The 26,215-nt window shown below is 47.4% G+C and overlaps 1 long non-coding RNA gene across 1 annotated transcript; it reads right to left on the bottom strand.

The window, feature by feature from the left end:
* Positions 1 to 796: 796 nt before the first annotated feature.
* LOC138989995 (uncharacterized) lies at positions 797 to 7,514 on the bottom strand. The gene is made up of 3 exons (XR_011466187.1): positions 6,998 to 7,514; positions 6,172 to 6,291; positions 797 to 4,548 (listed from the first exon to the last, which is right to left on the bottom strand). It is a non-coding gene; the product is annotated as an uncharacterized lncRNA (long non-coding RNA).
* Between the last annotated feature and the right edge of the window lie 18,701 nt (positions 7,515 to 26,215).

The following is a 26,215-nucleotide window of genomic DNA, read 5'->3' as shown; positions in this document are numbered from 1 at the left end:
TTTTTCTGGAACTCTCTTGTTTTTTTGATGATCCAGCGGATGTTGGCAATTTGATATCTGGTTCCTCTGGCTTTTCTAAAACCAGCTTGAACATCAGGAAGTTCACGGTTCACATATTGCTGAAGCCTGGCTTGGAGAATTTTGAGCATTACTTTACTAGCGTGTGAGATGAGTGCAATTGTGTGGTAGTTTGAGCATTCTTTGGCATTGCCTTTCTTTGGGATTGGAATGAAAACTGACCTTTTCCAGTCCTGTGGCCACTGCTGAGTTTTCCAAATTTGCTGGCCTATTGAGTGCAGCACTTTCACAGCATCATCTTTCGGGATTTGAAACAGCTCAACTGGAATTCCATCACCTCCACTAGCTTTGTTTGTAGTGATGCTTTCTAAGGCCCACTTGACTTCACATTCCAGGATGTCTGGCTCTAGGTCAATGATCACATCATCATGATTATCTGAGTCGTGAAGATCTTTTTTGTACAGTTCTTCTGTGTATTCTTGCCACCTCTTCTTAATATCTTCTGCTTCTGTTAGGTCCATACCATTTCTGTCCTTTATCGAGCCCATCTTTGCATGAAATGTTCCCTTGGTATCTCTAATTTTTTTGAAGAGATCTCTAGTCTTTCCCATTCTGTTGTTTTCCTCTATTTCTTTGCATTCATCGCTGAGGAAGGCTTTCTTATCTCTCCTTGCTATTCTTTGGAACTCTGCATTCAGATGCTTATATCTTTCCTTTTCTCCTTTGCTTTTCGCTTCTCTTCTTTTCACAGCTATTTGTAAGGCCTCCCCAGACAGCCATTTTGCTTTTTTGCATTTCTTTTCCATGGGGATAGTCTTGATCCCTGTCTCCTGTACAATGTCACGAACCTCATTCCATAGTTCATCAGGCACTCTGTCTATCAGATCTAGGCCCTTAAATCTATCTCTCACTTCCACTGTATAATCATAAGGGATTTGATTTAGGTCATACCTGAATGGTCTAGTGGTTTTCCCTACTTTCTTCAATTTAAGTGGGATTAGTGTCCTTATAAAAAGAGCAAGAGAGACCAGTCACTCTGCCACATGAGGAGGCAGGAAGAAGGCAGATGCCTACATGCCAAGAAGAGAGCCTTCACCAGGAACTGAATCTGTCAGCACCTGGAGCTTGGACTTCCTAGGCTCCTGAGCTATGAGAAATACCTATGTGTTGTTTAAGCCACCCAGTCTATGGTATTTGGTTATAGAAGCCCGAACTGGGACTTCCCTGGTGGTCGAGTGGTTGAGAATCCACCTTCCAATGCAGGGAACGTAGGCTCAATCCCGGATGGGAAACTAAGATCCCACCTGCCTTGGAGCAACAAAGCCAGGCGCTGCAACTAGAGGAGCTCAAGTGCCTCAATGAAGACCCAGAACAGCCCCCCAAAAAAGAAGCTGGAGCTAAGACAGATACATTGAATCATAGCAGTGTTATTCATAATAGCTGCAAACTAAAGACCCAGAACAGAGACCCCCCCAAAAGAAGCCAGAGCTAAGACAATTACACTGAATCATAGCAGTGTTATTCATAATAGCTGCAAACTAAAGACCCAGAACAGACCCCGCCAAAAAAGAAACCAGAGCTAAGACAATTACATTGAATCATAGCAGTGTTATTCATAATAGTTCCAAACTAAAAATAACTCAAATGTTCATCAACTAATGAATAGATAACAATGGAATACTAGTCAGCAACGAAAAAGTAATGAGCTACTGACACAAGTTATAACATGGGTAAACCTCAAAATTTTATGCTAAGTGAAAGAAGCCATACATAAAAGAACACGTATTGTATGATTCCACTTATACCAACATATCCAAACAGGCAAATCTTTTGGCTAGCTGGGACTGGTAGTTTAACAGCAATTAACTGGAAATGGCCCAATAGCTTTCTAGAGGGTGATAGACATGTTCTAACACTAAATTAGATGATGGTTATAGTGATGCACAACTCTGTAAATTTACTAAAAATCACTGAATTGTGAGCTTAAAAATGGTGCAATTTGTGGTATATAAATCATACCTCAATAAAATTATTTTTGTAATATGCTAAAAATTTTTTAACTGTGCTGCAAATGATACCACTGAGAAAATGAAAAGACTACCCACAGAATAAGATAAAATATGCAGAAAGCATATCTCTGACAAAGGGCTTGTATCCAGAATACATAAAGAACTCTTGCAATTCAATAATAAAAAGATAAAAAGCCCAACATAAAAATGGGCAAAGGATCAAAACAGATATTTCTTCAGAGAAGATATGCAAGTAGACGATGAATACATGAAAAGATGCCCAGCATCATTAGGCATTCAGTTCAGTTCAGTTCAGTTCAGTCGCTCAGTCGTGTCTGACTCTTTCCAACCCCATGTATCGCAGCACACCAGGCCTCCCTGTCCATCACCAACTCCTGGAGTTGACTCAAACTCACGTCCATCGAGTCGGTGATGCCATCCAGCCATCTCATCCTCTGTCTTCCTCTTCTCCTCTTGCCCCCAATCCCTCCCAGCATCAGAGTCTTTTCCAATGAGTCAACTCTTCGCATGAGGTGGCCAAAGTACTGGAGTTTCAGCTTCAGCATCATTCCTTCCAAAGAAATCCCAGGGCTGATCTCCTTCAGAATGGACTGGTTGCATCTCCTTGCAGTCCAAGGGACTCTCAAGAGTCTTCTCCAACACGGTAAATGCAAATCAAAACCACAAAACCAAATGATATATATACATGGCTGAGTGCCTTTGCTGTTCACCTGAAACCATCACAACATTGCTAACCAGCTATACCCCAATACGAAATAAAAAGTTTAAAATAAAAACAAATAAAAGCACAAAACCAGATGAGATACCCACTAGGAAGGGCATAATAAAAAAAATGGATAAATGAGTGTTAGCAAGGGTGTAGAATCCTCAAATATAGCTGGAGGGAATGTAAAATGGTGCAGTCACTCTAGAAAGGGGGTCCTCAACCTCCTGACTGTGGATTGGTACAGCTGGAGGTGAGCGGCCGGCAGGCAAGCAAGTGAAGCTTCATCTGCCGCTCCCCATCACTCCCCATTGCTTGCATTACTGCCCGAACCATTGGTTGCATTGTCTTCCATGAAACTGGTTCTTGGTGCCAAAAAGGTCAGGGGCCGCTGCTTTAGAAAACAGTTTGTCGGTTCCTTGAATTGTGAACATGAAGTTTCCTTATGTCCCAGAAATTCCATCCAGGATAATGCTCAAGAGAAATGAAAACATATGTCTAATAAAAATATCATAATTGCAGTATTTGTTACAGCCCCAAAATGGAAACGACCCAAATGTCCTTCAATGGCTAAATGAATAAATTAAATGTGCTATACCCATATATTGTATTCATCAATAAAAAACAAGGAAGCACTGATATATGCTGCATCATGGATGAATCTTGAAATATTATGCTAAGTGCAAAGAGCTGGTCACCAAGGACCAAATACTGATCAGACAAATCTTTAGAGAGAGAATGTAGCCCTAGTGGTTGCCTAGGACTGGGAGGAAGGGCGTGGTTTGGAGGAAAACGGGGAATGAATACTAATAGGAACGGTGTTTCTATTGAGGGTGACAAAAATGTTCTAAAATTGACTGTGGTGATGGTTACAGAATTTTGTGGACATACTGAAAATTGCTGAATTGTACACTTTAAATGGGTGAACTATATGGCATATGAATTATATCTCAGTAAAGGTGTAAAAGCAAAACAACAGTGTACGCTGCTGTTGCCAATATCACCACTATGTTCCCAGAATCCTCACATCGTTGTTTTCTTGATGTCTTCTCAGTTCTTCCCAGAACAGCCCTTTGGCCCTTTCTGCAGCCCTCCCATCGTGTATTGGAAGGATCAGTGGGCAGAGGGTCAGTAGACAGGTGCGAGGCCCAGTCCTAGGAGCCTGGCTTGGGTAGCTCGCAGATCCTCTTTGGGGTCCAGTCTCCATGACGTTCCTTTCTGATTTGTTTTCTCATTCATTCAACAGGTGTGTTTCACTCATTCATCAGCACAAACGCTGAGAGCTCACTGTGTCCTGGTACAAGTCTAGGTGCCAGGGGTACCGCTGTGACTGGGACAGAATGGCTGCCCTCCTGGAGCAGGTGGGACGAGGAAGTGCAAACAACATTACTGCTCTACGTACACTGCAGAAAGCATGTGTGGCTGACTCCCTGTGGCTTCCAGGTGGTAAAGAATCCACCTGCCAATGCAGGAGACACCAGTTAGATTCCTGGGTCAGGAAGAACCCCTGGGAGAGGAAATGGCAACCCACTCCAGTATTCTTGCCAGAAAACCCCATGGACCAAGGAGCCTGCTGGGCTACAGTCCATGGGGTCACAAAGAATTGGACACGACTGAGCAACTGAACACTCAGCACTGGCTCCTTGAGGTCAGAAACATGCCCGGCTTTTCCTCCTGCTAAGGCTCATACAGGGAGGCACCTGTAGATCGTGAATACACTTGGTACTTAAACTGGATAATTCCTTGAGTAAATCCTTACAAATAATGCTGTGACATTCGATTCCCAAAGGAGTATTCCTGTAGTAGAAGGGAAGAGACCTTAAGTCACCTACTCATTCATTCATTCATACATACATACAAGTGCTTTGAGCATCTTATAGTAGTTAAATCATTTTGTCTGCCAGTGATAGAAACCTAATTTAAACTGTCTTAAGCATAGAAAGGAATTTGTCGGCTAAAATAACTAAAAAGGTACAAGGGTCGCTTGATCCAGGTGTGCACACGGCATCAAGAACACCTCTCAAGCCCGTCTTCCTCTGACGGGCTCCATTCCTGAGTGAGTGCTCCTTTGGTGGAGGTAAAGTGGCTGTAGATTGGCCCAGAATCTCATCTTCCAGTTCAATACTGCATGAACAGTGAGCTCTTCCTCCCCTAATTTCCCTTTCTTAGGCTCCCTCTGCCCTTTCCCTCCAAAGTCCTGCCTGGGCTTCTGTTGAATTGAGTTCAGTCTTGAACTCATCACTGCAGTCAGAGAATGAAATGAGCTAATTCCTAATTCACAGGGCCTGGGCATTTGCCATGGGTGGGAGCAGTCAGCCCTGTTCCAGAAACAGCAGAAACTGGAGAACAGATGCTTCATAAACAAACAAAAATAACCCATGTCCCCACACACTTCGATACCAGGCCCATCAACTACTGTCTTACTTATATTTGTCTTACTTATATTACTGTCTTACTTCTATTTGTCATGCATACAGGACATGAGAGAAAGATGACAGGGGTTTAGAGAAGATGCAGCGGCAATTCAGAAAGTGGGGGATTATCTTCCCATATGGGGAACCAAGGATCACCTCATGGAAGAGGTAGCATGTGAACTTGACTTGGAAGGATGAGTGGAGTTTTTCATATGTATCCATGAGAAGGGGCACTCCAGGCTGGGAGAACTGTGTGACCTAAGGCTTGGGGAAAGTTGGTGATTCAGTGTAGCCAGAACACAGGCCCAGGAAGAGGTGATGTAGCCTCGGAAGGAAGAGGTAGAAGCAGGGATCAGATCTTAGGGGCCTCGGGTACCAGGGTAAAGAGCTTAGATGAGAGTCTAGGGAAAATAGGAAACCACTGAAGCCTGTGACCATGGCAGGGATATCACCTGGGACATTAACCTGCTCAGATCCCTTAAAAGGAGGAAAACACAAAGAGCAACCAGTTAAGAGACTGCAGGCATGGTTTAAGCAAAAAGTAAGAGAATCTGAAAATCCCTGGCACCTCCAACCCAGCGTGTTCAAGACAGAAGCAGAAGCCAGCCAGCTTGGCTTCCCCATGCCCCTTTTCTACCCAGGTGTTCTGCCTTAATGAATGGCATCATCATCCCCACGTGTCATCCAGGACTCCCCCCTTCAATGAACTCATCCACGAAGCCAGTCCATTTTCCCTCCTAAATGTTTCTTGAATGTACTTGTCTTGTTCCTCTGCACCACCTTACTCCTCAGGCCGCCATCATTTGTTGCTTGGATGGCTCCAACGGCCTCCTCACTGACCTCGCAGCCTCCAGCCTTATCCCTTTTCAACTTTTGGTTCAGCAGCCAGTCATCGGTTTAAATTACAGCAGCTGGGGACTCCCTGAGGACCAACCCCCTTCAGGATGTGGTTTCCAGCCTCACGTCTTCTGCACCCGCTAGCCATTCTGAGCTGTATTCGACTCACCCAGTGGAGCTGATCTCGTTCCCCTCCGGACACGCGCAGGCTGCTTCCTCCTTCCTCTGCTCTCCCTCACACTAATCTCCCACCTCCTTTGTTCCTGGTGTAGGAGCCGGAGGGCTGTTCCTGGTGGGAATGTGTTTGGGAGGTTGGGAGACAAGAGACAAGAGTGGGTGGAGAGCTGTAAGTTCCCTGTGGAGGACGTGTTCCTCGTCTGCCTGGTCCTTGCCTTCTCCTAGGAAAAGCAGCGCCCGCACCCCTGCGTTTTGTAAACTGCTCCTAACACTCACCGGTGTGGTCCAATGGGAGCTGCCATTTCACATGGTCTTGCCTCCCTGTCATAGGGATTAATTGTGAGGTGGGTGACTGACTGACCTGGTCGTGTCCCTCTCCAGAAGTTTTCTAACTGGAGCTATGGGGAAGCGGCCTCTGTCCTTTTCAGCTGCGAGACTGAAAAGCTAGATTGTGGAGCTCCAAGCTGCCAGGTGTCCTGCCTTGTGGCAAAAGGTAACATTCGGAGATAAATGAAAAAGACAGGCCAAGGGAGCGGTCCTGACCAGGTTCTGGCCACTTTTAAGATCCAGGGTGGTCGTTAACTTGACATCTCATAGAACAGTGCTTCCCAGGCTCTCAGTGGGGAAGAGTCAGATTTTTTTTTTGCCCAATCTTACTATAAATCATAACTTTGGTTAAACACAATACAAAACTTAGCAAAAAAAAAATCCTGCACACATTTTTAAAGCCTCAGTTTCTACTATTATATTCAACTAACATTAATTTGTCGATTTGCTATAAAAATCTGTCAACACTTGATCCCAGTTTCTGCACTCACCTTGTCATGGACTGTATCAAGCAGCCAGTCTGTGGCCCACACTTTGAGGAGCCCTGCTCCAGAGAACACTATCCACCCGTGCTGGCCCCAGCTCTGCATTCCTGCCGGTAGCAAGGGGGAAACAAAGAAGTGTAGGGCAAAAAAAATGTTTTTAAAGGAATGCAGTCCAAGGGGGAGGAGAGGTCAGGGAGGGAAGGACTAGGAGTTTGGAATTAGCAGATGTAAACTAGTATATGGAGAAGGCACTGGCGACCCACTCCAGTGTTCTTGCCTGGAGAATCCCAGGGACGGGGGAGCCTGGTGGGCTGCTGTCTATGGGGTTGCACAGAGTCGGACACGACTGACGTGACTTAGCATCAGCAGCAAACTAGTATATATAGGATGGATAGACAACAAAGTCCTACTGTTTAGCACAGGAAACCATATTCTATATCCTGTGATACCCATAATGGAAAAGATATACAAAAGAGTTATGTATGTAAATATATATACATATATATCTTGTACAACAGAATCATTTTGCTATACAGCAGAAATTAACACATTATAAATAAACTGTACTTCAATTAAAAAAAAAAAGTAATGCCAAAATTTCACACATCCCTTTCATTCCATTCCACTGGTGAAAAATGTGGTCACACTTAGTGGCAAAGAAGACCAGGAAAGATGGTTCTTAGTTGGGTGGACTTGTGCCATTACTAAAAAGTTCCATTACTAAAAAGATAAAGGGCATGACGGTTATGGGAGACCACAGCTTCTGTCACACACTCCTAAGAGTCACCAGGAGTCTGCCCTCAGGGGCTGACTCTATGCTTGGGGGTGTGGGAGGCTTGGCTACATAGGGACTGTATTTCAGGTATCTGCCATTCTCTGCAGTGAACTACCCCAAATTTAGTGGCTTAAAATGACAACCATTTTCCTGGCTCATGATTTTACTGGTCAACAATGTGGCTGGGTTCATTGGGAACCCTGCTGGTGGTATTGCCTGGGGTCTCTCACACAGCTGCAGTCATCTGGTGGTCTGATTCGGGCTGGATAGGCTCAGATGTCTTCACACACGCAACTAGCAGTTGTCAATCTTCAGGCTGGGATGCTTCGGTTTTCCATGTGGGCTCTTCAGGAGATGAGCTCAGGCTCGCTCACATCCTCGTTTCCACTCCAACCACAACAGAGAGAGGGCAAACCTCACACAAAGGAGGGTTTCAAGCCTCTGCTTGCATCACATTTGCGAATGGCCCACTGGCCAAAACAGGGCACGTCTCCAAGCTGGGATTCCAGGAGAGGAGAGAGGACATCACTTCTTGATGAGAAAAGCAGTGATGTGACATCACTAAGGAGCATGGGAGGGATGCTTCATCACATCGTCACAAAGAGCCTTCCATGGGAACCTCAGCTTCCACCTACAGGAAGAGGAATGTCCACCATCATTCAGGCTCTTGTCAGGTCCCAAGGGAAAATAATCCTGCCAGTGCCCCAGGGAAAGAGTTCTCTTTTTCAGGCTTCACCCTGCATCTGAAAGGCTGCCAGGAACCAAAGCAGTCCCCAGAAGCAGAAGGTCTTCCTCTGTCTCTCCGCTGAGCTGCAAGGTCTCCCTCATGGCACATCTTCCCCCTCTGTGTCTGTTCCATCCTCCTCTCTGCTAATTGCTTTATTTCTCTTTACTTCTGGCACCTGCTCCCTCACTATTTCTGCTGGCCCCAGGCATCAACCTATGGCACCCTTTCACCTTCTGGCCCAGCTGTTAACCAGCTCAACCTCTCCATGTTTCCCCTGTTCCAATTCCAGAAAGTATCACCTTGATTAGCTGGCTCCCATCCTCAATCTGGACCACACTGAGGTGGGCAGGTCAGCCTATGGATTGGCTGTCTGGAGCTCAGGTGCCCACGTCTCATCCAATCACCTGGGGAAGAGAGGAAGCACTACTGTAGGTCAATCTGTGAATCTGAAAAAAAGATACAGCTGTGTCCTAATCATCAGAACCTGTGAATGTGACTATTTGGGAAAAAAAGGTCTTTGTATTAATAGATATGGTTGAGATAAAATTATCCTGGATTATTCAAACGGGTCCTAAATTTAAAAACATGTCCTTCTAAGAGATGTGTAGAGAGGAGGCTGTGGGAAGATGGAGGGGGAGGCTGGTATCATGCGGCCACAGCCAAGAAATAGCTGGCACCGCCAGAAGCTAGAGGACCCAAGAACTGTCCCTACGGCACCTGGAGGGAGTGCAGCCCTGACGACACCTTCATTTCAGAACTTGAGCCTCCACAACTAAATGAATTTGTTATTGCAAGCCACCAAGTTTGTGGTAATTTGTTACAGCAGTCTAAGAAACTAATACAAGCATATTGCTCAAAATATAGGTCCCGGGCAGCAGGGCCCCTTGGCAAGACACTTTTCCTGTGCTGACATAAAGGCCACATAAGCATACACCTCATTCCCCGCCTGTCAGGAAGCATCTAACAGGAGGCTTCCTGTGTGCTGTTTTGGATCTGTCAGGAATTCTCTGTTCATTATTAATTCCTGAATATTCGGGAATTAAGAGGAGAGGCAAGCCTCTCCCAGGGGCTGAGGAATCCAGGCATTTCCTTCGTTAGTTTTTCTATACAGTGATAAGTACCCTCTTCCTTCTTATGAACCATATGGTAAAAGTGATTATTTACAACCCTCTCTCTTTCATGTGGATGACCTCATGTTTCCTTGATAACTTGTAAGTTTTGATTTTATCTCTGCTGAAAATAGCTATCTTGTAAGACAGTATAAATACCTACACAATGTTGAATAAAACACCTTTGCTCCATCAGAGCTTTGGTCCCCGTGTCTTTCTTTATCTTTCTTTCTCTCTCTTTCTCTCTGTCAGGCTATTTCTTTGGAGCACAGAGGCTCTCTGAGTCCACTTTCCTGCCTGGGCTTCTAAGACCCTCTCAAGAAGGCACTGTGCGCCTTCATCCCATCAAGAGGGCGCCTGAGGCCTCCATGAACAGATCAAGCCCTGTGTCAGGGGCTTTACTGGCTTTCTGTGTAAACCAAGGAATGTCAGCCTCTTTCTCTCTCCTTTACTTTCTTATCGGTCGACTCTGGACCACCAGGTTCCAGTCCATTAAAGGACCTCAACATCCAACCAGGGAGTGGACCCTTGCACCTTTTTCTTCTAAGACCTGAGACCTGCAAGCCAAGACAACGTGCACCCCAGTGTCCTACTATTCAGCATCAACACAAGATGCTTTCAAGAGGCCTCAAGACTAAAAAGATGTGATATATAACATCTCTTGAGTCTCCTGCATTCACAGGCAGTTCTTCACCACTGCACCAACTGGGAAGCCCAACAGAAAACTATTCAGTCGTAAAAAAATGAAAGTGAAAGCCATTCAGGCGTGTCCAGCTCTTTGCAACCCGATGGAATATACAGTCCATGAAATTCTCCAGGCCAGAATACTGGAGTGAGTAGCCATTCCCTTCTCCAGGGGATCTTCCCAACCAAGGGATCAAACTCAGGTTTTCCGCATTGCAGGCATATTCTTTACCGTCTGAGCCATCAAGGAAGCCCAAGAATACGGGAGTGGGTAGCCTATCCCTTCTCCCCAGGATCTTTCTGACCCAGGAATCGAATTGGGGTCTCCTGAATTGCAGGCAGATTCTTTATCATCTACCACGGAAGCCCACTCAATCATAAGAAAGAATGAAATCTTGCCATTTGTGACAACATGGATGGATCTAGAGGGTATTATGCTAAGTGAAATAAATCAGAGAAAGACAAATATCATATGATTTCACTTATATGTGAAATCTGAACAACAAGCCAAATGAACAAATATAATGAAACAAAAACAGATTCACAGATACAGAGAACAAACAGGTGGTCGCCAAAGGGGAGAAAGAGTAGGGAAATGAGTGAAGTAGAGAGGGAGATTAAGAGGCACAAGCTTCCAATTACAAATAAATGAGTCATGGGGATGAAATATACAACAGGGGGATATAGTCAATGATATTATAATATCTTTCTATGGTGACAGATGGTAACTAGATTTATCATCATGATCATTTTGTTATGTATAGAAATGCTGAATTACTATAATGTGCACCTGGAGTTAACATAGTATTGTAAGTCAACTTTACTTGAATTAAAATTTTTTTCCCTTTCCCTCCAAAAAAAAAAAAAAAGGTATAAGTTAAGATCAAGATGGAACAGTATTTTAAGAGAATTCATGATAAGGTCATGGAAAGAGTTCCCTTTGGTTGTCTGTCTCCAAAGGACACAGAGTCCTGAGCATCCTTTCAGAGGCGGAGGGAAGAATCCAGGGGAGCAGGAGAGGAGACAGGAAGAGTCATGTCCTAATAATGCCAAGCGCATCATATCTCTGTTCACCCAGATTAACAAATCAGAGCATCACAGAAGGTTAAGGTTTTGCTTTTAGCCAACTCACTTAACAGATGAAGAAGCAGAGGACACAGGAAGGAGTGGCTTCCCCAGGGTCCCCTACAGCTGTTTGCTCTAGACATCCAATCCCCTCCTCTCCCCATGAGTCCAGGACTTCATAATGTGCCCTTGGCAAAGACAACTATTTTTTAACTGCCTTTATTCATGTCTCTACATGTTGTAAAATGCCTCTAGGACTTTTCTATTCTTGTGCCCTTTCCCCGCTTCCCTGGACACAGTGGCTCATGAACACCTTGTCCCTGCCAAGTGCGGCCGAGGAAATAGGAGCGGCCACTTGGCCGAGCGGACAGGAAAGCATGCGCTGAAGGGGTGCTGGTCCTCTAGCCTGGCCAGGACTGCAGCACCCCCACACGACTCCACGTTCCTCGGCCGCCAGCTGAGAGCCCTGGGGTCTACAGTTTCCCACCTTCCTTGCAAGCACAGTTCTCAGTAAGTTCCTGGCAATAGAGTCACTAATACAAGATTTCCTAGACCAAAGACAGGAGAGTCCACCTTCTATGAATTGGCCTGGACAGGCGTGAGGTTGACTGTGGCCTCCAGGCAAGCTCCCGGAAGCTGTCCACAGCACTGCTGCAGGTGGCTTGGGTGATCTCTGCAGACCTGGCACTTCCCAGTTTTATGGGGTCTGACGGCTTCCCTGACCTTCCCTCACCCAGCCCTCTCACCTAAATCCCATAATACACAGGTTTTTAAATCCTGTGTATTTGGGATATCTGGAGTGGTTTCCATTTCTCTGACAGAACCCTGACTGGCACAGATAATGAAGCTATGTAAAATGATGTGTGTGTCGTGTCGGGGTGGGGGGAATCCCTCTGGAATGTAAAAGTTTTCTCCTAGAAAGTGAAATTTGTTTTTTTAATATATAAAGTGACAAAATGGCCCTTAGGTTTGTTTTTGTTAGTTTGGTAGGAGCCTTCTCAGGTGTGTGACATTGAAACCACTAGATTAACATCAAAACTCTCCTTTGAGACTTCTTCCAGACAGGAGAATCCCTCTGCCCCGCCTTCATCCATCCTGAGATCCAAGAGAATCATGGTCAAAAGGGCCAGCTCCAGGGAGAGTCTTCTTTCCCTCCAGGACTGCTGACACACAGGAAAAAGCCAGAAGCCACGAAGTCTAGAGCATTCTCTTTGAATATGGCCATTCCATTTTATAAGAGCAAGGAGCAAAACAAGTTTACATTACCTGATTTGTATGAACAATCAGAACAGAAGTTAATCAAGTACAAATAATCTTTGAAGACACATTGCAGTTGATATTTTGGGGAAATCATAGTATTTGCTGCCTTTATTGACACTTTTCTATGTACTGCCTGAAGCTGTTTTATAGATTATCCTCTTTAATCTTCCCAACAATGCCAAAGTGAGGATAGCATTCTCCCAGGTTCATAGCCTGAGGCTCAAAGCCACCTGACTATTGAGCCATCCTCTTTCCAAGGAGTCATTTGGCTTCTTTTACTACAAAGGAGGAAGGAAGAAATAAGGAGAAAAGAAAAAGGCAACAGGAAGAAGAAATCAGAGAGAGAAAGACAAAGGGAGAAGTGAGGGGGGACATCTGTAAGCAGAAAGTGGGGAGAGGAGAAGGCCCAGGGATTATGTGAAGGTAGAGAAACTCACCTCCTCACCACTTCTACTCAGACCAGGGGTTCAGAATGTTACCCTTGTTCTTGGCTGTACCCATTAGCCAAGCTATTCAACTGCTCCTTATTCTCAGGCTTTCTGAACCTCCAAGGTGAATAGTAAAAGCCACAACAATCCTCTCAATATGATATCTTACTCCAGAGTATAGATTCAATCATGCCGGGCAGCAGCCCCAGCCCCTAGACTAATGGGGAAAGGGTATTAGGTTTGCCCTTGTGCCATGGGGCAGCTGGTGAAGACTGTCTAGGATACTCTCAGTCTCTCCTTCCAGACCCTTCTGTAAGCACCCTCAATCTCACCCTGGCCAAGGTCTCCCTCTCTGTACGTGGAAGGCCAGGCCAGGGCTGGGAAGCCGAAAGCCGGTCCACATCCCCTGAGATCTTAGATTCTCAGAGGTCCCATGAGCCAATCCTTCCATTTTATGAATGAGGAAACGGAGGGCCAGAGAGGTGAGGGCAGAGGCCCGAGGCCACACCATCAGCACACTGCTAAGGGCCCCAACCCTTCCTTCTGGCAGCTGTGCATCTCCCAGGGCCCCAGCGCCCAGAGAAAGCCTCACATGTGATCACAATTACCGTGGGCTTGGCTGGAGCCCAGCCACACCGTGAGCACATCCAGGCCTGGTAGCCGGCCAAGTTTCCATCTCGTAGAAAAATGAATAGGGTCAAGGGATACATGTTAATCCCAAACACACGAGTGGGAAGGAGTGGGGTGAGGGGGAGAGGCCAGCCAGATTTCTCTGGCAATATCAGTCCACCAATAGCTCCTGAGATCCCTCTTCCCCCTCCACCCCAGGAAGCAGAGCGGCCCCTGGCCAACAGACAAAAAACAGGCTGTGTGCTCGCCTGTTGGGCATTGTGGTTCCAGAGCCATCTTGAGATTGTGGTTATAAACCTGCTGGCTCCTAAGCCCAAGATGGAACTCAGCTGGTGAGACTTGGCTGGGGGCCCCATAGCAGTCACCCCTCCTCCGTAGTCTCCTTTCTTGCACTAAGCATTTTCCACAGCCTTTGTGTTTCTATCTTTTCTTCAGCATCACCATCCCCCTGCCATGGATAAGGAAACTGAGGCAAGGACGATGGCCTGAGGCCGGGTAGCCGGAGGAGCTGGGATGGGCCAGTCTGGCCCATAGCCTCCCTCCTGATGCTCCTGAGCTACCTGGGGCAGCCTGGGCTGTGTCTAGGACTCTCATGCTTTTCCCTGCCACCTGCACAGCATGCCCAGCATCTGAAGACTTACTTCATGAGATGTCAGCTTCATCTGCCCCACACCTGCTGCGTGGTCCTGCTGGGGCCCCAAATCCCACCCGAGCTGCCAACTCTTGCCACCTCTCATGGTGACATCTCACATCCCTGAGGCTGCTACACTGTTTCTGCAGCCCTCGAGACAAAAGTTCCTTCTTCCCTCCCAGACTTGAAGCAGTTGTGAGCGGCACACCACTCCCAGCTTACCTCAATTCCCAGAATACCCATCTGCAAGCTGTGCTTGGTTCTGGCTGCAGAGAAGGCAGGGCATTTGAGTTTTTGATGTGTGGTATATGTGCATCTACCCTCTGGGGGGCTTATAACAGGTTCAGTAGGTATTAGGAGAGCCACCACTCTCTGCCCTGGGCACAAAAGAGTTAACACTTCGCTGGAACTCTTTCGCTGGAATTTTGTCTGACTCTTTGTGACCCCATGAACTCTAGCCCGCCAGGCTTCTCTCTCCATGGAATTTTCCAGGCAAGAATACTGGAGTGGATTGCCATTTCCTCCCTAGGGGATCTTTTCAACCCAAGGATCTGTACCTCTTGCATCTCCTGCATTGGCAGGTGGATTCTCTACCCCTGCACCACCCGGGAAGCCCAGAACTCTACTGATACCCTGTGACATGTTAAAGAAAACCCTGTGCAGAACAGCAGACATCAGTTAAATATCAACTGTCTGGTGGGGAAGAGCTGTGGCCCCCGAAGGGTACATTGGACATTTTTGATTATTGATGCCTCTGAGGGGGTACTAGTCCCTAGAGAATGAGGTCTGCCCCAGATAAATGTGCTTATTTACACTGATTTCTAGACTGGCCGAGGACAGCTCAGGGCCTGCAGCCAGGCCTATGAGCAAAGGGGCGAGCAGGCTCCAGAGTGCAACTTTTTTGCCGACTGGGGGATTTATGGGCGTCCTGGACGGGCCACGTAGCCTAGTTTTGAGGCCAGCGGCTGGGCCAAGAGGTTGGCCAAGGTTTTCTGAGTCTCTGTAAGCGGTTGGGCTCTTAGGGAATACGCTTCTGATGCTGTGGGGCAGGGGCCAGGGATAGTTACCTGGTCTCCCGTCTCCTCCAGAGGCAAGACCTCAGCAGGGGCATTTCTCCTGATGAGGCAGGGGCGGGAGCCACGAGGGTGGGATAGGGAGATGGAGCAGGGGAAATGAAGAATTATTCTCAAAAGGCCAGCTCTCTCTTCTTTCTGCTTTCCAAAAGCCCCAGTGATCACTTTGTGTTTAAGCCAATCTTGCTTTCTCAAAGAAATGAAGAAAGAAAAAGATGTTTTTTCCAGGTCTGATTATAAGAATCATAAGACTAGAAAGATATGGAGGAAACATCAGTCTCCCTGTTCTGCCTCCACCAGGTACCAAGCAAAGCCCACAGGAAGGCGCTGAACTGTGAATAACTTGCTGGGGGTGCAGGGAGCTCCATCAGCAGCTCCTGGGCCCCCAGTGTCAAGACACCCCATCCCATTCTACTCATACCCCCATTGCTGGAGTTAAAGTCCATTTGTTCCTTTCAACTGTCGAGAACTGGACAATGACTAGGAGACTAGGAGCTGGTGATTTGGGTCCTTCAAGGCTCTGAGAGAAAGCAGGTGGGGGAGGGGGGTCTCTGTCACCCCAGGGCAACTAGTTTTTAAAATCTGTGCATCCCATGAAAGGGCAAACCCCAGATCCAGGGCTGCCCCAGTAGGACCGCTGTCTGAACAGCGCAGCCAGGGGGTCAACATCCTAAAACAGATGGAGTCAGTCTTCTGGTCTCGCTCTGCCCAAGAAAAACAGAGTGGGTGTCCCTTGATTTCCTGTTTGAAAATGTGCTGGTTGGGGGGTGGGTAGTCGAGGGACAAAGAAAACATCTCATCTCTCCTTAATCTATCAAAACTATGAATCTCGACTTCCCCAAGGTGAGGTAGAGGTGGGTTTATGGGGTCCAGGGAGTGGGAATCTGGCAGCAGTGGCTGAGCTTGGATGGCTCCTGCAAGGCTGACAAGCTTTGAGCTCTGAAACCAGGCCCCAGGGGACCCCCATCACCTCACAGCAAACCTCTCCTTGCTCCCACAGCTGCTCACAGCCCACGCCACTCAAGATGACACTTTCTAAACACTGGAGGGAAAGATAAGAAGCAGATGGGAGAAGAAGCCTGAGAGCTGGAGAAGACCCCAGGAGGAAAGTAGGCTCCCTGCTAAGAAAGGCGGAGGCACCAGACCCCAGCACAGGGGCCTGGATGGCCAGAATGCAACTCTTACCCTGGCTCTGACAGCACGCTGAGTCTGTCCCACACAGTGGCGGGAGCCAGAGCCCTTGGCCTGGCCAGTACTTCTCTGGTCATAACTTGTGCTCCTGTGAGCAGCCTGAGCACAGGCACTGACCCCACGCCCACCCTGTGCCCCAGGAGCTCGTGCAGAGCTGCCCAGAAAGGGAGATGGGAAAGTTAACTTCCCACCAGCGTGGGTTTACAAAGCACAGCTCCCTCTGTGTCACATTCCGGGACCAGGTCTGGCTCGAGGCCTTGTGGCACTCAGGACACACCTGGAGAGAGAATGACTTGCTGTATTACTCCACCTGGAGGGAACTGGCATTTCAGCTAGGACAAATTCCCCAGGGATGACAATTCAGGGCCAGAAGAGGGATGCCCAGGTGTCCCTTACAGCAGACATACAGGGGCTTGGTTAAGTGCAGGTGGTCTGTGTGGGGGAATCTGGGTGACCTGAGCTCTTGACCCACCTGGGGAGTTTTTAGGAAAGTCATGCAACAGTAACAGCAATAGGAATAATGATGGGTGCTGTGGTGCAGAGGTGAGGGGGCACTTCTGGTGGGTTCCAGAGAGGAGTTTCAAGGTCACTCTGGTCCCTCCTTGAAGCCTTCAGAATAACTGGAGCACTCCAGCCTGCTGCCTGCAACCAAAGAACCCTGGGAAATGGGCTGTTTGGGGGTGAGGGCTGGCAGCTCGTTGACTCCTTACCCCCTTGAACTCTCACTTCCAATCGCATAGCACACTCTTTAAGGGAGAGTTGCATACCTCACACATCCCATGGGTGATCTTTGGTTCCTCTCCTGCCCAGACAGGGTGAAATAGAGCCTTGGGCTGCTACCCAGCTCAGCTCACTGCTGTCTCAGGGCAGAAACCTTGGGAGGAATCCCAGCTCCAGCCAAGGAAAACAAGAGTCTGGCCTGGCTAAGCCAGGTGGCTTCTTTCTCCCCACCTTCTGTCCCCCGACTGCCACCCTCTGGAGCCAGTGGGCTGTTTGGATAACCCCAGGACCCCTCTCCACACTGGCTGCAGCCAGGTGTTCAGGCAGCATTCCAGAGCCGTGGCCAGGCTGTGGGCCGCCGCCTTTGAAAGAGTGAGACGTGTGAGGCTCTGGCTCCTGGGAGAGAGACCCCTTCAACCGGCCTGCCTTCTGCCTGCTTGGCCTTCCCTGAGCAGGAACCCCTTTTGCGGAGGGGTGATTGTCCTCCAAGGAGGAGTTCACCTCCACCCTCACTCCCGACCAGGAGCAGCACAGAGTTCCCATTCTACAAATGAAGAAACTCTCTGATCTCTCCTGTCATCCCCTCCAAGCCCCTCCACACTCCCCCAGGCCTCACCTCATGCTGAAATGCTGACTCGCCTGTTGGGCTCTGTGAAAAAAAGACCTTCCCACCTTTGTGGCTTCTGGTTCCAAAGTTTCACCAAATTTCTCTTCTTCGGATAAAGAACCCCAGGGTCTCACACGGTGTTTCCTTCCCTCTGGAACACCGCTGTTCAATAGAAATAAGATGCAAGCCACAGATGAGAGTTGCATCTGTATTAATATTGTCGAATAGCCACTTTTTTAAAAAAAAGAAAAATACATTCATGTTAATGATACATTTTATTTAACCCAATATATTTATATCAACACAAATGAATATTATCATTTCAACTTTTAATCAACAGAAAAACATTATCGATGTGCCCTTTTACATTCTTTTTCTCATGTTAAGTATATTCGTTTCCTGGGGCAGCTATAAAAAACTACCACAAGCAGGGTGGCTTAACATAATAGAAATTTATTCTCTCACAATTCTGGAGGTTGGAAGTCTAAAATCAAGGGGTCAGTGGGAAGCCCAGTGGTTGACTCCATGCTTCCGCTGTAAGGGGCACAGGAACTAAGATCCTACATGCCGTGCGGTGAGGCAGAGACAAAAATTAAGTAAATAAAATAAAGGTGCAGCAGGGCCACGCTCCCTCTGAAGGCTCCAGGAAGAGTCCTTCCTTATTCCGTGGCTTCTGTTGGTTAGTCCTTGGTATGAGGCTGCCTCCCTTCAGGCCTGCTGCCCTCAACACACTGCCTTCTTTCTTTCTGTGTCTGGATTTTCATGCGGTCTTACAAGGGTACCAGCCACTCAACTTTGGGTCCACTTTAATCCAGTTAAATCTCATTTTAAATTAACCAGTTACATCTGCAAAGATTCTATTTCAATAACGCCACATTTTGAGGTTCCAGGTGGGCATGAACTTTAGGTTGCACCATCCAATCCAGTGCAATGTTGGATTCAACTTTATCTGGCCAGTGAAGTCCATGCCCCCTTCCCCATCTGATTTTTGACTCCTAAGTAGTCACTGTTGTCTATTCTGTTGTCTTTGTCCCTTTGTTTTCACTTTGGTGATACTTGGGGCAGGACCCCAGGTAAAAAGAAACAGGAAGGGGACTTTCATGGCAGTCCAGTGGTTAAGGCTTCACCTTCCCATGCAGGGGTGCAGGCTCAATCCCAGGTGCGGGGACCCGGGATCCCATGTGCCTCATGGCCAAAAAACCAAAGCATAAAACAAGCAATACTGTAACAAATTCAATAGAGACTTTAAAAATGTTCCACACCAAAAAGAAAGCAAAAAAGATACAGAGATTAATTTTAATTAACTTTAATCCAATATATCCAAAATATTGTCATTTCAACATCTAATATAGAAAATGCTCAAAGAGATATATTCTTTTTCTCATACTAAGTCTTCAAAATCCCATCTGTGTATGACGCTTACAGCACATCTCAAACTAGACAAGTCTCATGTCAAGTGCTCCACAGCCACAGGGGGCTAGTGGACAGGGTGGCTCAAGAAATTATTAAAAAAAAAAAAAAAAGTGAGGCCTATGGTGATGCAGGGGACTCCACTGAGGAGGTCTAGGGGTTCCAGAAGTGGAATTTCCTTGATGGCTTCACCACCTCCAGGATCTCCTGATTATCTTTCATCTGTGTCTCCTGACGAATCTCTAAAGTTAATTCAGAGTTACTGCCAGTCTCTTAAAGCTGCAAATAACCTCTCTCTTTCTCATACACTCACCACACACACACACACACACACTCATCCACATATCTTGGGAGGCTTCCAATTGCCTTTTGCTATGCATGGACCTCACAAAAAGTGACTCAACCTTACATAAGAATCTGAGGGGGCCCAGGAATGTGACTCACCGCCTTGAAATTTCCAGTGGGTTACACATGTCTTCTTAGATGATTTTTTTTAATGTATCTTTCAGAGAAGGCAATGGCAACCCACTCCAGTACTCTTGTCTGGAAAATCCCATGGACAGAGGAGCTTGTCAAAACGAAAAAAATTGTTGTGGGAGGCAGATTGGGGTGAGAATCCCACCTGGGGGCAGGAAAGCCTGGTTATGATGGATGGGAGGGTTCTAGGGCTGAGGACAAGGCCCTTTCCGTGTCAGGCCTCAGAAGGTTCTGAGGATAAAGGAGGTCGCTTCCTCTTAGGACCACAGGGCATTTCAAGATACCTTGTGTTACAATCACCTCAAATAGCAAGAATCGGCCTTGGAGTCTCCGGGAAGGACTGATTTGGAAAGATTTCACCAACCTCAGTGTCACTGCTAAAAAAAGCTACAGAGCACTGCAGGTCAGGGATTCCCAGCTCTGGCCATGAAATTCCTATGTCCAATCATACCCCAGACCAACTCAGTCACATCCTGTGGAGATGGGGCCCAGGCATCTGTATTTTCTGTAGGTTTCCAGATGATTGCAACACGTAGCCAATAAGAAGACCCTATCAATGGGCGGGCCTGAGACCCTTTTACACCTGGTGGATAACTCCAGTCCTTGATGCCTTGTTGTTTAGTTGCTAAGTCATCTCTGACTCTTGCGACCCCATGGACTATAACCTGCCAGGCTCCTCCATGGGAGGAGGGATTTCCTGGGATTTCCCAGGCAAGAATGCTGGAGTGGGTTGCCATTTCCTTCTCTAGGGGATCTTCCCGACCCAGGATCAAACCCAAGTCTCTTGCGCTGGCAGGTGGATTCTTTACCACTGAGTCACCAGGGAAGCCCCACGAAGCCTTAATGCAGAAGGGGAATTGTTAGTTTACAGTTGGTGGCGGAGTTCCCCAGAGAACGAGTGCTTCTGTTGGCAAGGACCAGGATATGTCCTCGAGTGTGAAACGTGAAGCCCCCAGGGAATGGCCCGTTTGGGCTGAAAGTGTGGATGGGTACTACAGAATTGCATCATGAAAAAGAAATAACAGGAATCTGAGAGTTGGGGCTGGCATCTGGAAGGGAAGGGCACTGCCAAGGAGAACGTTCAGGTATCCAACAGGTATCTGCGTGAAGCAATGGCCAGGAGTCTTAGAAGAGTGTGACAGGGACTTCCCTGGCAGTCTAGTGGCTAGGACTCCACACTTGCACTGCAGGGAGCACAGGTTCCATCCTTGGTGAGGGAACTAAGATCTCACATGCCGTGCAGCACCGCTGCCCCTGCCCCAGAAAAAAAGTACATGACATTCTGTTTAAGGCATTTGTGGGTCATGGCATGAGGTACCTCACTTTCCATCTTCATGCCCTTAGTGAGTGACAGGGCAGAGTATTCCAATGCTGAGGAAACAGGACAGCTGCACCTGGCTGGCTCCCGCCCCCCACAGACATTCTCAGAGCTGCCGGGAGCACTGTTGGGTCTGCCGCCATACCTGGTATATAAGGCAGGGGCCCGGCAGGAAACAGATGGCGTGCCCAAAACGGATCATGTGAGAGAGTTGAATGAAGGGACTATTTACAGAGGTGTGGGCAGCCTTGCGTGTGTGAAAACAGTGGAGCTGGTACCAGCCCAGCACCATTAACTCTACGAGGCCTGAAGGGACAGGAACAGAACAGGCTGCCTGACGAGAGTTGTGGGCTTCTGTTTGAGGGGCACAGACAGCTCTCAGTGACCCCACAGGGAGGGAGTCAAGGGAAAGACATTATGGGCTGAATTGTGTCCCCCCACCCCAAATTCCTGTTGAAGCCCTAACCCGCAGAGTCTCAGAATGTGACTGTACTTGGAGCTAGAGCCTTCACAGCACTGATTAAGTTTAGATGAAGCCATTAGGATGGGCCCTCATCCAAGCTGGCTGGAAACCTTGTGAGAAGTGGAAGTTTGGACAATGTGACACCAGGAACAGGAGTGCAGAGAGGAAAGACGGAGAGAGAAGACAGAGGAAAGACGGAGAGAGAAGACAGCGGAAAGGCAAGCCAAGGAAAGAGGCCTCAGAAGAAACCCAACCCCTGACACCTTGATCTTGCACTTCTAGCCTTCAGAGCTGGCAGAAATATATTTATGTTGTTTAAGCCACTCAGCCCATGGTACTCTGTTATGGCAGTCCTAGCAAAGGAACATAGATGAATGCCCCAACTTTACCCTCCTCCCTCTTTAGGGAGCTCTGGCTGGTGCCCCCCACACATTGGCCAAACCCAACCAAAAGACAGAGGGCATGAGAGCAAGTATGCACAGTCCACATGGGTCAGACCCCAGGGAGGAGAAGGTGGAGCCTGGACCAGGAGCCGCAGACAGAGGATGTCCGTCTATCTGGGAGGGGTGCTGAGCCAATTTAATGTATCAAAGGACCAGGCTGGTGTGGTAGGACACAGGACGGTGTGGTGAAAGCAAGCCACCACTCAGACCAAGACTGGAAGAAAATAGAAAAACATGATGGTGTTTGGCAAGATGGTGGCTAATTTTTTTTTCAAAATTTCCTTTACTCATATAGTTAGCTTGTTTTCCAATAAAAACAGACAATCCAGAGGAGATTTTTCAGAAAAAAAAAAACAGCTTGAACTTAAGAGTCTTTAAAAAAAAAAAAAAAAATCCATTCAGCCAGTCTGTCTTTTGATTGGAGCATTTAGTGCAATTACATTTTAAAAAATTATTGATAGGTTTGTACTTATTGGGGCTTCCCTGGTAGCTCAAATGGTAAAGATTCTGGATCCCCTGGAGAAGGAAACAGCAACCCACTCCAGTATTTTTGCCTGGAGAATCTCATGGAAAGAGAAGCCTGGTGGGTTACAGTCCATGGGGTCGCAAAGAACCAACAGGACTGAGTGACTAACATTTTTACTTTTTTTCATGTACTTATTGCCATTTTGATGATTGTTTTCTGGTAGTTTTTGTAGGGTTTTGTTGTTGTTGTTGTTACTTTCTTCTTTTATTGCTCTCTTGTTATCTGATGACTATTTTCAGTATTTTGTTGGGATTCCCTCCTCTTTTTGTATGTGTATCTATTACAGGTTGTCTTGTGGTTACCATGAGGTTCATATTAAACAATATATATGTGATTACTTTAAGTTGATTATCTCTTAAGTTCCACCCCATTCTAGAAATCTTACATTTTTCCTCTCCCACCCCTACTTTTAATGTTTTTGATATCATATTTTATATCTTTTATGTGTCCCTTAACCTCTTATTATAGATGATTTTACTACTTTTGTCTTTTAACCTTTCTACTAGCTTTAGAAGTATTTACTGTATATTTGTTTTCTCCTTTCATAATTTTCCTATTTAAAGTTGTGGATTTTTCTTTTCCACTTAGAAAAACCCCTTTAATATCTCATACAAGGCTGATTTAATGATGCTAAACTCTTGTAGCTTTTGTTTGTCTGTAAGACTCTCTACTGTCCTTCAATGCTGAACAGTCTCATAAATATTTGGCTGGGCAGATAGCTGTTGGGGGGCAGGGATACAGTGGATGAGGGCGGGTAACTCCCTTGAAATATTACAATCACCATTGGAAGTAAGGTGTCCAGGTGTCCTGTGCACGAGAGCACCCTTCTTGCATATGACAAGTGATTCCCTAACCCTGGACTCCATCTCAACATGGGGCAAACCCAGGACACAACTCAGAGAGGAGCTGCCCTAAATGCCCCTCACTTGTGCCCCCAGAGTTCCTGGGGAGCTACCATTCTAGACTCAGCCTGGTGCCCCCACCTTTGGTCTCTGAGCACCAGGCGTGCCTCCCTACTGGCTTCCAGCTGCCCTCCCCAGCCCTTCTCTCTCTCATGCTGATGCCCTCAGGCCAGTGCTTACCAGCCTGGCCCCTGCCCACCCCTTCCCCTGCTCAGCCTTTGGCCCCACAATCTGAGTTTTCCAGATTAGGAGGTGCAGATTGTTCTCATGGGTTCTCCTCCAGGGACCTCGGGCTGGGCCAGGTGGAGGGGTTCTCAGAATGTATGTGTCTTTCTTACACAGAGCTGACATGTGTTCAGCTATTCCCCAAGCCTCCTTAACTTATCGGAATCAATAAGAGGAAACCAATACCACAGGACCACCTACCTCACCAAGTCAATGTGAGGGCTGCATGACAATCAAGACCGGGGTTCAGAATACATGGCATACAGACATGTCCAACAATGGGGAGATTACAGCCAGATGCAAAATCTAAAAGAGAATGACACCACAGGGACCAAGCAACCCAGCTACGGGACCCTCCAACCTGGGGAAGAGAACACACTTGGCTTTTTTGGTGAAACAAGAAGTGGTAAAAACCCGTTAGCAGAAAACCTAACTCAAAGCGGCTTAAGCAACCTTACATAACAAGAAATCACAAGGTAGGCTGGCTCCAGCAAGAGTCAATTAGCAGTTCAGTGACATCACCAAGGACCCAGGTTCTTTCCAGCTTTCTGCCTGGCTATTCTTGGTGCTGTTGTCAGCCTTGGGCTGGTAAGTAGATGGTTAGAGTGGTTCCAGGCACAATATCCAGAAGTGTAAGAGATGTCTTTGGAGAATGAGAAATCTTCTTCTGAAGCATTCCAAATAGACTTTCTCCTTGTATCTCATTGGCCAGAATTGGGTCACATGTCCAGCCCTCACAGGCAAGAGGAATGGAACCATCGCGATTGGCTTGAACCAATCAGGACCCAACACATAAAACTAAAGATAGGCCCAGCTGGGCTGAGGCATATGGCCGGCTGGGGGAAAGTGGATGCTTGAATTAAGTCAGGTTCTATTACTGAGGAAGATGCTACACTCCAGCTGAGGCCAATTCCAGGAGTTGGCACCTAGCAGGCGCCAAATACTTAGAGTCATTTCCCTTTAAGCATCTTGCCGAAGGGCACAGAGCTATAAGTAGCCTGGCCGGAACTCAAATCCGCAGAGAGGAGAACAAAAGGGCTAAAGATAAGCTGAGCTGATTCACAGTTGTCCCCCAGGACAGCCCCTACGAGGAAAAGCCTCCTTCTCTGGAGAACTGGCTATTTCGTCATCCTGCAAGTGAGGGCAACAGTAATGGCTTTGTGGAGCAGGGGTCCCCCTCCATTCCATGATGACCCCATGCATCCCACCTCTGCCAACATCCAGCCAGCCTAGCTCTCACACCACAGCTGCATTTTTCCACCTCTTCTGTACAAAATAACTCCCCAAAGTCTGACAGTTTTTCCTCTGTCTGTGTTTGATTTATGGCTACAATTACAAGCTTTCCTTCACACGGCCCGCATGCCAGCAGAGATCTTCTGCAAGTCAGCAGCGCTGCCATCCCAGCTCCTGGCTCTCATCCCCAGCATAAGTGCTGCAGATGACCCTTCCCTCCATATCCTGAGTCCCAGACCCTACTCCCCACCCCACACCCCACCCCCAGATGCATGGGTTTGGGCTGCATCAGAGTTGGGCAACAAGTTAGGTGATCTTTTTTAACAGAGACCCTGAAAGACAAGAAAGGCTGCTCTCCCCACTCAGCACCCACCTGGCAGGGCTCAGAGAGCATTGTCTGCAGTCAAGGGGGTGGACTACCTCCCTAATGAGATCTGTACCATATGTTGCAGGGGGTTCCCATCCTGAAGAACAAAAAAGCCTCCAGGCCATGTTTGGTTAGTACCCCAGCTTCACTTCTGGCCCTTTTTGATGCCTCTTCCTAAAGTAACCACTGTGGAGTCCAGGTCTCTGGTTCGAATCCTGGCTCTGCTTTGTCAACAAATTACTTACCTCTCTGTACCCCAAGTTCCTTCTGTAAAATGAGAATAAGGATAGTACCTACCCCATAGAGCTATTCTTGGATTAAATAGAATTAGGTTTTGCATGTAGTAAGTGTTCTCTCAATGTTCATTTTTATCATTATCATTATGCATGTCTAGTTTCTAATCCAAAGTGACTCTTGGGTACCACTCACTGAGCATCTTATGCTGCCAGGCACCCTGCAGTTGTGTGGGATCCCAGTCACCTTGGAAGACAGCATCCCTGTCCTGCAGATGCCCAAACCCAGGCCCGAGGAGCTAGGAACTTGTCCAAGTTCTCACAGTCAGAAGTGGGAAAGCAGAGATTGCATCCCAGATCTGGCTGGGTCCACTTTTTCACTCCATCAACTGTCTTGCCACCCTATTTTACCTGAGCAATGGTTTTGGAGGACTTTGGGGCAACTGGAGAAACCTGAGAGGGACGCTGCACAGTGAGGACACAATGCCAACAATCCCAGGGCTCACCAGGCATTGATGGGGTGGTCTGAAGAACCCTCACCACCTCCCATGTCTGTGGCTTTTGTTGTCTGGCACCTGATGCTCCACAGGGATTCTGGGGAACTTGGTAGAAGGAGAACAGCCTCTGGGTCACTGCAGGGAAGCAGGCTGTGGAGTAAAACTCCAAGCATGTCAGGGCAGGGAGGTGCGGGTGTGGCCCTCAACCTGGAGAGGAAAAAAGTTCTCTG

The sequence above is a fragment of the Bos mutus genome, chromosome 11 (assembly GCF_027580195.1).
Source record: "Bos mutus isolate GX-2022 chromosome 11, NWIPB_WYAK_1.1, whole genome shotgun sequence".
Lineage (NCBI taxonomy): Eukaryota > Metazoa > Chordata > Mammalia > Artiodactyla > Bovidae > Bos > Bos mutus.
The sequence above is the reverse complement of the archived record's forward strand: the minus strand, read 5'-3'. Positions and strand labels throughout refer to the sequence as shown.